General features: G+C 40.7%; 1 long non-coding RNA gene across 1 annotated transcript in view; it reads left to right on the top strand.

The window, feature by feature from the left end:
* Window positions 1–17,500, top strand: part of LOC143026473 (uncharacterized) — a 107,615-nt gene that overhangs the window by 25,349 nt on the left and 64,766 nt on the right. Inside the window, exon 2 of the long non-coding RNA XR_012966492.1 lies at window positions 16,547–16,665. This is a non-coding gene — a long non-coding RNA (uncharacterized LOC143026473). The remainder of the gene's footprint in view (window positions 1–16,546; window positions 16,666–17,500) is intronic.

Here is a 17,500-nt window from a genome sequence, read left to right as displayed (position 1 = left end):
CGCCCCTTTCAGATAAAGGAGAGTAACCCGCGGTGCATCTCGTCGACTATCGCCTGCCTCAACATTCGGATGTTGTGTCCTCCACCTTCTCACTACGGAACTCGGATAACCGTTGTCCCTGAATACCTTCTTCATGTGGTTCCTTTCCTCCCTCCTGCTATCATCCGTAGAACATACCTTTTCTGCCCTAAACCGTAGAATATTGACCACACTTCTTTTGTGTGCGACCGGATGACAGCTGTTATAGTCTAGTAGCCGGTCTGTGTGGGTGCCCTTCCTATAAATACCTGTTGTCAACGTGGCACCGTTTCTCTTCCCCATGACATCCAGGAATGGCAATGTAATCCTGTAGGGGGAGTATATCTCTCTCCTCTCTCTCCTCTCTCTCCTCTTTCTCTCTCCTGTTTCCTGTCTATGGCGACGCAGTCACCGCCTATACATATCAGTATCCCTATCTTTGCATATTTGGTGTAGGGTTTACAGTTAGGTAATAGGTTTTGAATTTATACAATACTATTTGTGTGTTATTTGCATTGCAATGGGTGTATTAATATTGGTTAATGTGTCATGAAATGGTGTATGATCTGCAGTTATAATTAAGTAGTTTACAAAGGATTACAAAGGCGGGGCATACCGACAGGAGACCTTTTGGTCCATATCTAGCCGACCTCTCTCTGTTTTCGATCATTCAACCAATTACTAGTCCAACTTAATAGGCTACCACTTAATCACTTAGGTATAAGTAAATGGTTAATGATCTGTCTGGCAACACTATGTACTAGATTTGGTAACTTTCCGTTGGGAGGTGCTGTGGTGTGAGGTGTATGTCTGAATCAGATGTTTACGATTAGGGCGTTAGGATGTCAGCAAGATTGGGTAGGGACTCGCTGCCGGCCATTTACTTTCGGACATCTTCCATACATGTGGATCACGTGTCAGGCATGTGATATATCGTACTGGTTAGTAATAGTAGATGGATATAATTAATAGTAATGATAATAATAACAATGATAATAATAATGATAATAATAATAATTATTACTATTATTATCATTATTATTATTATTATTATCATTATTATATTATTACTACTACTACTACTACTACTACTACTACTACTACTACTACTACTACTACTACTACTACTACTACTACTACTACTACTACTACTACTACTACTAGGATCATTATCATTATTATTATCATTTATTTTTCATTTATTTATTTTAGCCTGATGCAGTACAAAAAGTCTGAACACCCAAGAGAAGAGACTGCAGTGACAGGATGTGTTGGACAGGATACAGTTATGATAATCACACTCTTGGCTTATCCCCACGACGCGAAGGCCGACTTGATCCCTTCAGGACTGTGAAACAAATAGGCTCCACCGCAAGGACTCGAACCTTTGCCGGGGCGACTTGCTTATTCTGAGACAAAGGCGATAGCACTGAGCCACCGAGGCCGTACAAAAGGAACTACCCGATTCTCGACCTGGAGGTTCCCCGACGGTACTAGGCCGGCTCGGTCTCTATTCTAATTTCATCGAGTCTTTATTATGGCGAGCCTTCCGACAAGTTGTGTGTCATTTTGACAAATGTGTGTCATTTTGACAAAATGACACACAACTGTGAAACAACACGATTTTTTTCTTCTGATTTAGTACCCAGCGATTCTGTTGAGCAGGTAGAACAGGCTCGTAATATTTCGTCAATAAAAACAAGGGCATCTAACTTTGGATGGCTATATCGTACTGTAGAGGTAGAGTCATTGATGTGGTTAAAAAGAGATTTGAGGAAGGTAGCAGGACGAAGGTATAAAGGAAGTTAAAAGAGTTTAGCATTATTTTTTGAGTGAAGGTTACTCTCGTCACAAAATAACGCTGCGTGGCTCCGGTCTGTAGGAGTGCCACTGAAGTACAAAGATTGTGACAACATCAAACTTATTCAGTCAATGCCCCATACGGAATGCCAAACTTCAGAAAAAACTAGCGTTCAGTAGGGAAGAGCAAACATCAGTCATAGACCGACATAGACCAGCTACTGCCTCCTCACTACCCTCACCCTCACCCTCAACCTCAACCCTACTACCCCCTTGTAGGAATCTCATCAAAGCTGCTGGACAGGGAGACTGAGATTGCGGCGCGATGGCCGGTCAGGGTGCGGGGAACCTCATGTCGAGCCGTGAGTTGACTCTCACGTTGAGTTCTTCAGCGGGAAAGTACGCGCGTTCGTGTTAGGGTGGGAATAACCCCCCTACCCCTCCCCCTTATCCCCCAATCCACCCACCCCCTACCTCCTTCAGATCCTGGGGTACCACGCTGGACCGATTTCGCAGGTCGGATGACTTCAGGATTCTTTACTGAAACAATGGGTTGGTTTAAGAGAAGATGCGGATTATTAGCTACATTGAGTTTTATGGGGGGTTTTAATAACACCCCTATGGGCCAGAGCCACGCAGTATTACTTCATTATCGGAGTCAAAATTCTATTAAAATAAATAAGATAGAATAAGATAAATAAATAAATAAATAAATAAATAAAAGAATGCTGATCACATTTCAACATTCACTATACCTCCGTTCTGCCAATACTTTCCTTTAAATCATTCTTTTACTGCCTCTACGACTCTGCCTCTTCTGTGCGATATTGTCTCCAAGGATATAGGGAGCTATTTATTGCTGACAAAATTAAATGTATCATCCCCATGCCTTTCTACGTCGTTATTATCCTCTTTCTACTCCTTTTTATTATCATCGTCATCATCGTCATCGTCATCGTCTTCGTCATCATCGTCACCGTCACCGTCACTGTCACTGTCACTGTCACCGTCGTTGTCGTCGTCGTCATCGTCGTCGTAAATCATCGTCATCATCATCATCATCATCATCATCATCATCATCATCATCATCATCATCATCATGTTGACGTTGCGTGGCGGGTTGAAGCGAAAGGCGTTTGAGTTTTTCTTCTTTATTTCTCAGCCTAGTCTAATACAACAACTGCTGGCTAACCCCGAGGAGACTCCGGAGGATTACCAGACTTTCCTAGCTAAGGTTTTAGAAGGCAAAAGGGGCGTTGCCCCCGAAGGAGTGCCTAATAGGAACATTGCGAAAACATGGAGAAGGGTGGCACTCTTTAAGGTTGCCAAAAAAGAGTTTTCGATGTGAAGACCGTTGTAGATGACCTTTGACTCTGTTCTTGTCGCGTCGACAGGTTTGTTTAGAATGTCCTGCGGGTTCTGCGATATATGGGCCTAGAGTGTCCTGCGGCGCTGTGATGTATGGGCCCAAAGATGTCTGCTCTCGTTGTCCCGCACTTGGCTGAAAAGCCTTTTGTTGTCTCTTCATGTTGGACCGAAAGAATTGTACGCCGCCTCACATTGGAAAGAAATCGTCCGCCGCCTCGCATTAAAAGAAATCGTCCGCCGCCTCACAATCATCATCATCATCATCATCATCATCATCATCATCATCATCATCATCATCATCATCATCATCATCATCATCATCATCATCATCATCATCATCATCATCATCATCATCATGCATTCAAGTATTCAAGCATTCAAGAAAAATTCCACTTTGTGAACGAGAATGAGGGCTCGACGCAAGTAAACAAAAACGTTGTTGGATCAAAGCGTGTACGGTATGGCCACTGTTGATATTGATATGGACTTTGATAACAGCTGTTTGTCCAAGTGACGCACGCATACGCTGTCACTGTTTGTCATAGTCAGCATTCCCTCCCAGGGTCATAAATGTTCTCTGCATACATACATATACAAAGGGCTCTTTCCCCCTTATAAGGGAGGTAGCCAAAGTCAAAAGGCATAATTCCACTCCCACCCTTTTCATCCCCACCTACTCCACTCACATTCACCACCCCTCTCTCCCTTCCTTTTTTCTTGGCTCCTCGTGGATGACGGGTCGTCCACAGTGTTCTTTAGACGTGCAGTATATCTGTAGCAACACCGTCATTACACTGCCAATAAGAGAAACACCCATTACTGCAAATAAAATTGCTCATGCTAGTTGCAGTACTTGGGGCGCTGTGACAACTACTAACTGAAATTAACCCTATTAATAGTAATAGTAGAACACTGGAACCACTGCTAAATTTACACCACTATTCTTACCACTACTATCACCATAAATGACACCGTCATCGTGGTCATCACCACCACCATTACCACCATCTCCTTAGTACACCACTTTCACCACAATTACCAACCTCATCTATCGTCTTCCTATTACACTATTCTCACCATATCACCTCAACATAGCCATCAATTCACTTCTGGTACCAGCATAATCAAGCTTCACACTCTCACCCCTGGTCCGTATGGGTGACTGACCGCAGTCAGTACGTTTGAAACTTTATCTACGCCTCTACGGACCGCGGTCACGCAGGATTCTTTTATGGTTGGAGACTCGGCCCCAGTTAGAGAAGAAACCTGACCTCTTTTAGTTTTTACTCTCCCTCCGGTTTACTACCATTAAGTCTCTCGATTTCGTGTTGTTCCCAAGGACAGAAGCGCTGGTTATCATAGGCCACGATATCCGAGGCACCCTCAGCCCTGCTAAATCATAAGAACATAAGAATGAAGGAGGGTGTAAGAGACCATAAGGCCTACACTAGGCAGTTGTATGTCCATTACAACCTGTCATTCCTATCTATCAAGTTGTCTAACCTTTTCTTAAACCAACAGATTCGGCGCTCACTACATAACTACAAAGTCTATTCCATTCGTTGACCACTGCATTGGTAAACCAGTTCTTGTCTATTTCCTTCTTAACTCTAAATCTGTTCAATTTAAACCAATTACTTCGAGTCCTACCCTGTTGTCTTAATATGATGACCTTGTTTGTGTCACCCTTGTTAAAACCTTTGATCCACTTGAACACCTCTATTAAATCATTCCGATCTCTGCGTCTGCTATACTTCTTTACTGTTGCCCTCCTCGGATCTCTCCTTTATCAGCCCTATGTCTCCCTCGCTCCATTTTCCGTAGCACATTATGGTGGTAGTGATAGGGGTGGGTGGGACAAGAATACCATCATCGTGTTCCCATATGTGTCGTAAAGGGTAATTCAGAGGTGCTGAAAGAAGGGACTAGGGACCCTCTCCATTTTTATTTTTATTTTATTTTGTTTTTATTTTATTTCACCTTATATTACTCTACTCAATTTTATTTTATTTTATTCTTTCATTTATTTTTATTGTATTTAATTTAATTTTGTTTTATCTATTTATTCATTTGTTTTATTTATTTATTTCTTGTGAAAAAAAAATGCTTTGAAACGGTCACTACTTTTTAAGGGGTTTAAGGTCTTTCTATATGTAGTACAAGTGTGCTATCGACGGGGACATTAAGAAAAATAAACAAATTAGATGAATGAAATAGTCTGACGATAGCCATAATAAAGGCTCACGTACCACCGGGAATAGAAATCCATTAACGGCATTAAATCTGAATTCATTCCGAATAAAAAAAAAAATTGGTTTGTAGAATAAACGGACGGGGTAAAGGCACAGTTGGCTGAATGGAGAGAGAGCGGAAGATTATCCTTTCAATGATGGGTGATTCCCTAGGCTGGATAAAATTGCCTAGTGGTAGTCAAACTATGTCAGTGTTGCTGTTGTCTACGGGTGAACTTGCTTCGACAGACAGACAGACAGACAGACAGACAGATGGACGGACGGGTAGAGAAAGGAGTAGAAGTTGAGGTTTAGGTAGAATTAGAAGTAGAGATAGAGAAAGACATAGAGATATACATAGACAGAGATAGACATAGAAATAGAGAGAGAGATATGGAGGTAGACATAGAGATAGATAAAAACAAAGATAAAGATAAAGGGAATGATAAGGATAGAGATAGAAAAGAAGGAAAAATATTAGGGGAAAAAGAGAGAGATAAAGAGAAAGTGTGTGTGTTTGTGTGTGTGTGTGTGTGTGTGTGTGTGTGTGTGTGTGTGTGTGTGTGTGTGTGTGTGTGTGTGTGTGTGTGTGTGTGTGTGAGTGTCAGTGAGTGTGAGTGAGTGAAAGAGAGTCTAGGCATTCCGTACGGAAGCTGTTGGAAGGGAAAGTTGTTGGAAGGAGGAAGGAGAGAGGAGCGTTCCAGGAAACCTCGGACGTATGAGAAAAGGGACCTGCGTGACAAGTGTGTACACAAAGGATCTTTGTGATGAAAGTAATGCTCGCACCATTCCCATAGGATCCGTAGGAACAGATATCGTGTTGTGTTTCCTCCCATGACAACACGACAAACATATTTAACAATCACAACTAACACCACGAAAGGAAGTGTTGAGTAAGCGAAACTATATATTTCGATTGCTAACTGCAATCCTCTTCAGTAGAACTAGTTCAGTAGGTACTACTGAAGAGGGTTGCAGTTAGCAATCGAAATATATAGTTTCGCCTACTCAACTCTTTCTCTCGTCCGACTGTGGTGTTAGTTGTGATTTACAAATGTGTTACTACATTTCTCACCAGTGATAATTAACATTCCCCGGTGCTCATCAGGAAATGACGCAACATCGGCTATGACAGTGGTCCTGATTAAGCCAAAAAAGGCCTGGAAAGGAGCAGGAATCCCCCCCTTCTTTTTTTTCTGTTCAGTATGTTTGTACACCGCTGAACTGTGGTTTTTTATATTTACTGCCCTTTTGGTGTTCTTGTAAATAGAAAAGACCAGAGCTCGGCGGTGTACAAACATACCGAACAGCACCAATACGAGTTCAACTGGAAGGGCGCAAAGGTATTCTACAATAACAACAGGAAAGGAGACAGACTGTTCTTGGAGGCGTGGGCCACTAACGAAGATACCATAAATAGGTCCATAACACTCAATCCCATATATGCAGGTGCAAGGGAGAGGTGGAAAAATATCACGAACAACGGCGGGAGGTAAATGCCCCCCCTTCACCACCACGCACTCTCGCCCGGCGCAGGTTGCCGCGTCCCTCCTGGGAACGTGGTCGCTAGTATATCTATACCATATGATTTCTGTATTCCATTGTATCCCCTGAAGACGGGTCCCGGACAGGACTCGAAACGTCGGGAATAAATTACCTGCCTCTGAGTCTGGTGTTTTCTATGTTTCCACCATTATGGTTCCCAGACTTCAGCTTTTTTCGTACGTATGCATGTATGTATGTATGTATGTATGTATGTATGTATGAAGTTTTTGACGTTTTGATCATAGCACCCAGGATATAAGAAGAATGGTGAAGATAAAAACTTAAAGAACTGTCTTACCTAGTTCCAATATAAAATGTTTCCTCGTGAAATAATTTACAAGAGTTGCGGTCAAGTTCCTACATTATGCTTTTATTTCCTCGCGGCACAGTTTTGTATCTCATCTCAAATTCGAGGGTGAAATTGAGGAAAAAACGGCAGACACCCTACTTTGATTTTTTTCCGAAAAGAAATATAAAAAAGGTGAATTCCTCTCCCCCTTTCATCAAATCATAAGCCCTAAGAATTCTTATAATTGGGGTCCCAGATGTCTTCAGAAGTCAAATTTATTTGAAAAGGGGGATCCTTGGAAACGACCTAACGCCTGAATGGAGTTTCATCTTAATAACGTAAGCCACCACTCGCCTCATGCATCTCGGCAGATCCCCATTATCTGTCCCTTTTTCCAATTCACTCGCCAATCCCTTCAACCTCTACAGTCTTGAAAGCGTCTGCACCGGTGGCTTTCGCCCTGTGGTACACGGACCTCAGGGGGAGGGGGGGGAGCAGTGAAGGGGAGTGAGGGGGCACTGGGGAGGACGTAGTGAGGAGGAGTGAGGGGGACAGTGGGGGGAGTTGAGGGAGGCACAAAGAAATCGTTGGGATGCCCAACGATTTCATTCAGCGTTGAGTAGTGGCCTTTCAAGGAGGCTAAAGAACAGAAGTCCATAAGGCATGGGATGCGTGAGGTAACAGGCTAACCACCCCTGATGTACACTGTCACCTCTCAGAGTTCGTGAATAGTCTCCTCCTGGAGACCGTTTGTTAGTTTGAGTTTCGAACTCAAACTATTTCTCACGCAAGCGTACTAAATGTTCTTCGTGACCCGTTCTCTGACGGGAACTTCAAAATCACTGATCCCTCCAGTGGGGCGTGTGTGTCCCCCACACTCGTTTGCATGCGTCGCAAAGGCAACAGTGTTTGTGCATACGACTAATGCTGAGTTCGTCCCTCACGCAATATATCGTGTCACCACGATGTGTCGCCAATAATAGAATGATATTATTCCTTGAACGTCAAATTTTGTTATTAGTAGTCGTAGATTTTGGCTGTTTTGTTATCCTGAGAAAAATAATCATATTGTTCTTGAATTTACTACTTTTGTTTGAAGCAATGTCCGGTTCTATATTACGACGAAATGTACATGACTGAAACATGCCACGCTACATCTGGATGAAGTATTCTTAATATTATTCACCAGACTGTCAGACTTAATTCTTCCTGGAGCGCTTCATAATACGGTTGACCTACATCGTCGTCTTCTACTCAGTGAAAGACGTCTCTTCCTAGTCTGTGCTCAGACAAACTAGGCGATTTAATTCAGCTAAAGAGACACAGTCTGGTAGAATGTTTGAACAAGAAATCATTATGTGTGCCTTTGCTGAGAAATATTTGATGTATCTAATTCTGAGAGAAAGTGGGCTTAATAAACTTGAACGTTTGCTATGAAAATATTTCGTAGGCAGTAACCAGTATTTCTATCTTTTCATGACGCTGGGACTTTTAGTAGTTGTTCTAGTGTGGATTAGAATATCTAATTTAAAGTCGGTTTATTTGTTGAGCTTAATAAACTAGAACGTTTGCTATGAAAATAATTCGTAGGAAGTAACTAGTGTTTCTATCCTTTCATGACGACGGGACTTTCACTAGTTGTTCTAATTCTACAGTTGGTCAGTAAAGTCAGATTAACATCTAGATTGTTAAATGTATAAATGTGCATGTGTACATACAAGGAAAATTACGTTTGCCATGTTGACTTTCGTACTCTTTTCTTGTCTCATTCATTCCAGCCATTTTAATTTTGTGTTCTAGTGAGTCAATTCTATTTAGCTCTAGGTTTCGTTTTGTTTTTTCTAGAAAATAAATTAATATACTGTCCTCTAGAATAAGCTGGGGGATCAAATGGACAGATTTTCTGCTTCTTGGTAATCAGTGTAGGCGGTGCCAAATATGGTTTGCTAAGCTCTTTCTTGTATCTACACAGGGAGTCTCTTTGGGTTGATTAAGAGATGTGGGTCTTGGCTGTGATTCAACTATGGCCTTAGATTACTTGCTGGACTCGTGATCGACAGCTATGACACTCCTGGATGAGCACTCGGAGCTCGTCTATATCCCGATCTATGGATAATGTTGTGATAAATATTTAGGTGTAATATTGTGTGTGTGTGTGTGCGTGTGCGTGTGCGTGTGTGCGTGTGCGTGTGCGTGTGTGTGTGTGTGTGTGTGTGTGTGTGTGTGTGTGCGTGTGCGTGTGCGTGTGTGTGTGTGTGTGTGCATATGTGTGTCCGTGTGGTTGCCATATCATATAGATATACAGATGTAATATTATGTGTGTGTGTGTGTGTGTGTGTGTGTGTGTGTGTGTGTGTGTGTGTGTGTGTGTGTGTGTGTGTGTGTGTGTGTGTGTGTGTGTGTGCGTGCATGCGTGTGCGTGTTTGTATGCACATGTGTCTGCTTAAACAAGGTTCCAAGGCAACTACGCGATGACCAACTCTGCTGTCACGTTTTAACTACCAACACCTCCCGCGGCGATTCTTTGCGTGTGGATTAGAATATCTAATTTAAAGTCGGTTTATTTCTTCGCCCCAAGATTCGCAGCCTTCAGCACGCGGACACGCCTCCGTTAATAAAAGACAAAATCCTTTAATGCGGCTGGAGTCGCATATAAACCGAAAATGATAATAATCTTAATACGACGTTTGAATGTCATGAGACATGTCGTGCTTCGATACTCCGAGTTCGAAAAATGTCCAGTGACAAATGATAATTTTCTATTTCATTAGATACAACATGTGATCATCTGTAAAGTTTTTCGTAGGTATGTAATCAAGGGAATGTGTTCCTATTCAGCGATGAATATGTATAGGACTCACACACGCACACGCACACATACACGCACACACACACACACACACACACACACACACACACACACACACACACACACACACAGTACACGACTCGTGGCGCAGTGGCACAAGAATCTCAGTGTTGAGTTCTACGCATAAGTCTGTAATCAGAGAAGTAGAAAATCTCAGTAAGATGATCATTAAAGCAGAAATAGCTGTATTCTTTAAACAAATATTTTTATAGGAAATCCTGCTGCCCAAATACACACACACATGCACACACACGCACATACATGTACACACATACACACGCACACAAACACACACACACACACACCACATATATATATATATATTTATATATATATATATATGTATATATATATATATATATATGTGTGTGTGTGTGTGTGTGTGTGTGTGTGTGTGTGTGTGTGTGTGTGTGTGTGTGTGTGTGTGTGTGTGTGTGTGTGTGTGTGGCTAGGTATGAATATAAATGTGTGTGTACTTGTGTACAGTTCAGACATTATGATAACTTCAGCTTCTTCAGAGGAATGACACTCTGGTTTAAATGTGTTATAATATTTTCTCAGTCCGATCCCTTGTTCCTTCTACTCGCTTCTGAGAAATGACCCGCTGATGAAAGCTACATTAAGTTGTTTATTCTCGACTTGTGAATAATGTGTCTAATATGTGATACGTTGTGTATATGGCACAGTGTTGTACACTCTATATTTTTAATTCCATGGTGCACACAGTGTATAATGTCTATAATGTATTACTTGCTATACATATTATTTAAGAGATAATAATGTGCTATCAATATATGTGTGTTTCACCCCGTCTCTACGTAACTACTGGTTTATAATTCTGTTTACTTTTTCCTTCTATGGTTTTGTATTCCTTCTTTCACTTTTAAATTTCTTTCAATCACTTTTCTTAAGTATGTCTTTCACTATATCTTTCTGTAGAAAGTAATATTTCTCGATGGGGTGAATTAAACCGAGTTCATTTTTTTCTTCTTTTCTTCCCAAATAATATTACACTAGGCTTGTCAATTTACACCAAGGGACTCCCCACTGGGATCCTCAATCCACTCACTAAGCCATCTATGCACCGACGTCACGATTTTATTCATTCATTGATCTTTACTGTTACAACTAAGTGCCTCCCCTAAGAGTGTGACTTTTCTCCCATGTACCAATAAATTTTTCTCCACCCTTTCTCCAATCAGAAAGACTGTTACAACGTCTTAAGAAATACTGCTTACACAAGCAATCACGACATCGATGCAGAAATGGCTTACTTTACATATTGTCATATCAACATTAAAATTTGGTCCCTAGCGGTTGTTTACAAACTTTAGACGAGGAGCGAGATTATGCAACTCCTTCGCGGCTATTGTTATCAAACATCTTACACATTATTCTCGCCACCTACTCCTCTGCCTACCTTACTTATCTACCTCATCTACTAGCCTCTTACAGTGTGTATGTGTGTGCGTGTGTGTGTGTGTGTGTGTGTGTGTGTGTGTGTGTGTGTGTGTGTGTGTGTGTGTGTGTGTGTGTGTGTGTGTGTGTGTGTGTGTGTGTGTGTGTGTGTCTACGTGTGTGTGTGCGCGCGTTATATAGATGCTATTCATATATTTATATATTCAGTCATGTCACACACACACACACACACACACACACACACACACACACACACACACACACACACACACACACACACACACACACACATAGAACTTTGATCAACAGCTATTATTTTCACAGTTTGGTTTGTAAAACGTAACGTGTGTGTTGTATGTGTGTGTGTGATTCACCATGGTCTTGGATCTCGTGTTGGACTCGTGATCGACATCTATTTCACTCACAGAAGAGATCTCAGAGCTCATATATGATCGATCTATGGGTAATGCTGTGACCTTGCACGCACACACACACATTCCCCTCCCACGATAGTTGGAGTAACGACTCGCAGCGCAACGATACTGAAAATATTTCAGCCCTGGCCGGGATTCGAACTCGGACCTCTGGAGCAGCAGTTGTGAACGCTACCACTGCGCCACGAATCGTGTAGTGTGAGTGTGTGTGTGTGTGTGTGTGTGTGTGTGTGTGTGTGTGTGTGTGTGTGTGTGTGTGTGTGTGTGTGTGTGTGTGTGTGTGTGTGTGTCCTGATAAGCATATTGTTATGTTTGTCAGACTATAATCATTTCTATTACTGCGACTGTCTGAGAATGGCAGGTTATCAACAGTCCAGCTAAGATGTCTGTGATGATCCCTTGGATTCTAAAGATTAGATCGGATAATGGATTCTCAGTCATCACGAAATGCAACCATCAACCCCAAGAAAAAATTGATAAAATAAAAGATAAAATAAATGATAAATAAATAATAATAATGATAATAATAATGATAATGATGCTAATAAATATTGATGATAATGATAATAATGATAATGATGGTAATGATGATGATAATGATGATAATGATGATAATGATGATGATGGTAATGATAATGATGATGATAATGATAATGATGATAATGATGATGATGATGATGATGATGATGATAATGATAATAGCAACAACAATAACAACAACAACAATAACGACGATAATGATAATACATTCATATGCCAAGGCTTTTTCCTCCTTTACAAGGGAGGTAGCCAAAAAGAAAAAGGCATGAAATCATTCCCACCCATTCCATCCCTAAATGCACTCCACTTCCCTCCACCCTCCCTCCCATCTTAGCACCTCCTGGATGACGGGTCATCTCTGCACCTTGTCCACTGCCCTGGGTCAGAGGCAGCGTCGCAAGTCACAGCACATCCACAGAAAGGCCGCTTCATTAAATCGGCGACCCCCACCCCTCGTCTCCCCATGCATAAAAGGAGAAGACGGGGAGAAATCCCTTCGGGCTGCGTCAAATTTTGCTCACACATACTACCTTACCCCCCATCCCCCCACCCATTCCGCCTCATGCATCACAACATCATCCATACACAACCATTCTCCATTCACCCCTGTCCTCTGTCCTCTCCCGTCCTTCCTCAACAGACATTCTCCTCCTCCCCAAAGCCCCCTTCACCTCATCCATCCATCTCATCCTAGGACGTCCCCTCATGTTCATTCCCTCCACATCTGCCAACCATACCTCTTTTACCAGTCTTTCTTCACTCATTCTTTCCATACTGATAATGATAATGATTATGATAATGATAATGATGAAGATTATAATAATAACAATAATTACGATAATGATGATGATAATTATAATAATGATGATAATGATAATAACGATAATAATAATAATGATGATAATAATGAGACAAGTAAACTACCTTATCGATGAACGCCAGCTCAGACACTCCGATACAGTTCGCCTTCTAGAATGATTACCCTGCTCATAAGATCATCTCCGCGATTGAGCAAGATTCCGAGAGGGCGTCTGCAGTTGACCGGGGCTGTGTCAGATACATTGTATCGACCTGGAGGGAGGTGAGGATGGGTCGGGTGTCTGTCTGGGGATCTGCCGAAGGGAGGGGCGTTTCTGAGGGTTGAAGAGGGGCGAGTGTGGCTATTCGCTGTCACATAGTTTGCCCCCCCAGTGACCGATTTACAAATTAACTGAAGACTATAACGCTAACAAGAATAAAGAGTTTCAAACTAATTGTTCAGAGACATTACAAAAGGAAAATTATCCATGTGAAGCATCAGCTTATATGGCGATGAAGATAACAGTAATATAGGTTTAACTGTATATATATATATATATCTTTTTTTATTTAAAGTCATGGGATTCATGACTGCATCACTCAGACTTCTCTCATTCAGACAGGACATTCCAGTGTCGGAATAACCTCACTACCCTGGGCATCACCTGACCAAGTGCTTGGTAATCATGGGTTGACGCAATACTGAGTGTCGATGATCAAAAGGTTGGGGGAGCTGCTCTCTCTCTCTCTCTCTCTCTCTCTCTATATATATTTATATATATACATATATGTACATATATATATATATATATATATATATATATATATATATATATATATATACATATATATATATATATACACACATATATATATATATATATATATATATATATATATACACACATATATATATATATATATATATATATATATATATATATATACAGTACATACATATATAATATAACCACTGAAACCCTTCGTGGGATTCGGGCGTGTGTGTCCGCGACGCCAAGAACTCAGTCATTGTGTTAATGTATAATAGATAAAGTATGGTCACATTGGACATTTATTAGCTCCATTGTCTATCCTGATTGTAGCCCAACAAGTATATAGAGGTAGTAGTAGTAGTAGTAGAAGTAGTAGTAGAATTTGCAGTAGTAGTAGGAGTAATAGTAGTAGTAGTAGTAGTAGTAGCGGTAGTAATTACTGTATTAGTAGTAGTAGCGGTGGAGGTGATAATGTCATTATCCTCATTATAATATCGACGTAAGGGGCAAAAGTAGCCATATGGGCTAAAACTCGCCATTGTCTTTGTTACAGACCTAATCATGACAGATAGACAGGGAAACAAAACCACCAATTACTATGTATTTTGTATAATTCCTCATTTTATTTTGTTGACAAACATGATTAGGAATATGTCAAAGAAAATGGCCAGTTTTACCCCATGTGGCTATATTTTCCCCTTCCTACGATAGTAGAAATGATAGTAGCAGTAACAGCAGTAGTAGTAGCAGAAATCGTAGTTGTACTAGTAGTAGTATAGGTGGTAGAGGTAGCGTTATTATCACCATTATTAGCAGTAGTGGCTTTAGTCGTAGAAGTAGTAGTTAGTAGCATTAGTAACTTCTGATAAGTTTATGATAAATTGCAGGAGCGGGAAGATGAATAATGTTTGCCTTGTCAGCCTGATGGCATATTCATATCTATTCTGTTTTATGAGTAAAGTTAAATAGAAAGGACGAGGATGTCCCCATGAAACTCCATGGCCATGTGCCATGACCTGTCGTATGTGTGTTAGGGTTGACACTGAATTACTTGTTCAGCAAAGAGGCACTGCCTCCTGACTCAAGTGGTCTTCTTTATCAGCAAGAACTAACGATTTTATTCTTGAGGTCAATATCACACCCAAGAAGAGAAGTTTCAAAGGTAATGCAGGTGATATAGGAAAAGCAGTATTACGAAAAGGAAGGAGGGATTTTTTTTTTTTTTTTTCGTCCAATTTTTTTTTTTTTTTTAATAGGTCTTCGATGATAAAAGAATGCTGTGTGACTCTGGTTCGCAGGGGTGCCACTACAGTCTATAATGTATGGACTACATAAACCTCGAGCTGTCAGTAAGCCACCCTCATATGTAGACCAATGTGGATAATTTCACAATACATAAACGAGTAGTTGATGTTAACCTTATAAGAAACCACTATCATTATTGACGAAATTAGGAACAATTACTTGAGACTAAGAGCAACATTAAGACACTTTCATCTCGATGACACACTTTATGTATTTTGTTATGGCTAAGGAGAGGCAATTCCATGCAACGGCGTTGGTGGTTTCCAGTCAGAAAACCATCTTGAATGGTCATGATCCCCTAAAACCAATGGACCCCCCAATCTCTTTCCTCACATATTCTCACGTTTATGTAACACTGTTTATTAACCTCCTGAAGATCATTTGTACACTAAATAAGATCGTCTTGCATCCACAACCTGCTTCTGGTTATTGGTCTGGGGACCTTCCCAGAAGATTCTAGAGACTTTTAGGGATCCCCAGAACCTCATACTCTCGCAAAGGGAACCACTACCTTACGTCGATGTCACATTATGCGGCGATGCCGGATCCGGCCAGGTTATGTTTGCAAATCAATTAGCTTAATGAAATTACCTGACGTTGACCATAACTTTATACTGTATGGCGACCACCATATCCCTCTGGTTAAATTCCATCACAACCTTTCCAATCTAATTCATAAAGGAGACTTTACTATAACCTACAACAAGTCGCAACGGCGGCGCCGGATTGTGTGACACCGGCCAGAACAAAATTGTAAAGTACATATATCACTGCCGAATTTATGAAGCGGCCTTGCTGTGGATGTGCTGTGTCTTGCGACACTGCTTCTGACCCAGGGCAGTGGACAGGATGCAGGGATGACCCGTCATCCAGGAGGTGCCAAGATAAGAGGGAGGGAGGATGGTGGAGGGGAGTGGAATATATAGGAAATGGAATGGGTGGGAGTGTTTTCTATGCCTTTTTCTTTTTTGGCTACCCCCCGTGTAAGGGGTAAAAAGCCTTTGGTATATGTATGTATGTATGTTTGGAACCAAACAACTCCAGTATGTTACGTTGCCTTCCATAACCCCAAAGCTACGCCACGTATGTTCCGTTGCCTTCCATAACCCCAAAGCCACGCCACGTGTTTTGTCACTGACAAAATCCCCGTCTTCCAGAGCCTGTGACGGACAGAACCTATCAACTGGGACATCCTCGACAACACGCAGAAGAGTTTCACGACCTCATGAAGATGCCTGTTTTCAGGTAGCCCGCGAATTATTGGATATTTTTCAAGGTAATTGAGATGAACTGGTTCTGTTGAATCAGTGTCTGTCTTAGTGTCTTTTGTTATTCTATTTATATTTAGTTGTAAGAGAAATAGTAATAATTGTAGTAGTAGTGCCATTAATAGTAAAACATTAATAAAAACAGTAAAAGTAGAAGTTTGTTGTAGCATTAGTACTAGTAATAGTAGCAGTAGCATTAGCAAATTAGTGACGTCGCTTCCAACCTAACCAAAGTAGAAAACGCATCAGACAGGAGTGACGGACAAGAGTAAAAGAAAGTTAGAGATTCTTAACCCAACTCTGGAGTAATATTATTTCTTTGTGTATTATTTCCTGTCCCAGGTAGTTTTATTCAGTCGATGGGCACCTCCCCCTTCGAGCAAAGTTCTAAAGATGTAATTTACAAAAGTGCTTACTGTCATCAAGTTTCTTTTCTTCTGTTGCATTTCGCATATATTTATACATACATATGTATATATGGTTGGATGAAATGCAGACACTAGACTCGTCGTTAGAAGTTTCATCCAACATTTCGAATCCTGAAGACGAACCTCTGGCAAGGTTCGAAACGTAGGATTAAAATTCTAACGAAGAGTCCAGTGTTTGTATTCTTTCCAACCATGGTTCCTGGACTCTAGCTCTTCATGAGTATGTATATACTGTACATATATATATATATATATGTATATATATGTATATATATATATATATATATATATATATATATATATATGTATATATATGTGCATATATATGTATATATATATATATATATATATGTATATATGTGCATATATATGTATATATATATACATATGCATATATATATATATATATATATAT

Source organism: Oratosquilla oratoria, chromosome 6 (genome assembly GCF_046742065.1).
Source record: "Oratosquilla oratoria isolate Oo_2021 chromosome 6, ASM4674206v1, whole genome shotgun sequence".
Taxonomy (NCBI): Eukaryota; Metazoa; Arthropoda; class Malacostraca; order Stomatopoda; family Squillidae; genus Oratosquilla; species Oratosquilla oratoria.
This window is presented reverse-complemented; position numbering and strand designations above follow the sequence as displayed.